Source organism: Apium graveolens, chromosome 10, assembly GCF_009905375.1.
Source record: "Apium graveolens cultivar Ventura chromosome 10, ASM990537v1, whole genome shotgun sequence".
Classification (NCBI taxonomy): domain Eukaryota; kingdom Viridiplantae; phylum Streptophyta; class Magnoliopsida; order Apiales; family Apiaceae; genus Apium; species Apium graveolens.
Genome location: NC_133656.1, coordinates 168106527 through 168107846, shown reverse-complemented (window position 1 = coordinate 168107846; position 1320 = coordinate 168106527). Strand labels below are relative to the sequence as shown.

Here is a 1320-nt window from a genome sequence, read left to right as displayed (position 1 = left end):
CCCTCAGGAGGAGTGTGTTCCACAGTAGTCTTCCTTGGTTCCACCTCTACTTCCTTCTGCACATCTCCTTCAGCCAAAACTTCAGATTCTGGAACTTGAGACTTTTCAGACTCTTTGTCTTGCTGAATTTGGGGGCTTGCAACCTTTCCAGACCTTAAGGTGATGGCGTTCACCTGTTCTTCAACTTCCCTCTTGCCTGGATTGGCTTCTGTATCACTAGGAAGCATTCCTAGTGGTCGATTCAATAAGGCATTAGCAATTTGCCCTATTTGGTTCTCCAGAGTCTTGATAGAAATAGCCTGGCTTTCGCATATAAGAGCTTGAGTTTTGCACATAAGCCGCAACTCCTCCAATTCAGATTTTTCATTTAAAGATAGACCTGCATCATAATTTTGTTGAATTTGGAGTTGTTGTTTTGGTGCAATTTGTTGTTGAAAATCAGGAGGGTTGAATAGCTTATTTTTAAACTGCTGGAACGGCTGTTGCAACGCATTCTGATTGTTGCTCCAGCTGAAGTTAGGATGATTCCAGTTGTCAGGATGATAAATGTCTGGAACTGGTTGCTGCGAACTCTGAAAGTTGCTCACAAACTGAGCTGATTCACTAGATATAGCGCATTGCTCTATCGCATGCCGACCTGCACACAGCTCACAAACACTAATTATCTGCTTTAACTCCATAGTTATCCAGAGAATCGATTTTCATAGACAACGCCTTTAGTTGAGCAGTGATAGCCGTAGCTATATCCACTTCAAGAACTCCTGCTACCTTTCCATGTGGATATCTCTGGGTTGGATACTGATATTCATTAGCAGCCATCAGTTCAATTAGATCATAAGCTTCCTCATAGCTCTTTGCCCATAATGCTCCACCTGCTGCTGCATCGAGCATGGGTTTGGACTGTGCTCCCAACCCATTGTAAAAAAAATTGATGATCATCTAATCAGGCATTCCATGATGAGGACACTTCCTAAGTATCTCCTTGTAGCGCTCCCAAGCTTCATATAAAGATTCTCCTGATTGCTGCGCAAATTGAGTAATAGCATTCCTGAGTGCAGCTGTCTTTTCCATAGGGAAGAATTTAGTAAGAAACTTCTGAGCAAGATCTTCCCAAGTAATAATCGAACCAGCTGGTAGAGAGTGTACCCAGCTCTTAGCCCTGTCCCTCAGAGAGAATGGGAATAGTCTCAGCTTCACAGCATCTTTAGAAACACCATTGAACTTGAAAGTGTCCCAGATATCAATGAAATCCCTAATGTGCATATTGGGATCTTCAGTTGGAGAACCCCCAAACTGGATTGAATTCTGCACCCATTAATT

The 1320-nt window shown here is 42.7% G+C and overlaps 1 non-coding gene across 1 annotated transcript; it reads left to right on the top strand.

The window, feature by feature from the left end:
* The first annotated feature begins 949 nt into the window (after positions 1-949).
* On the top strand, positions 950-1056 carry LOC141694667 (small nucleolar RNA R71). The gene has a single exon (XR_012563954.1). It is a non-coding gene; the product is annotated as a small nucleolar RNA R71 (small nucleolar RNA).
* The last annotated feature ends 264 nt before the right edge of the window (positions 1057-1320 follow it).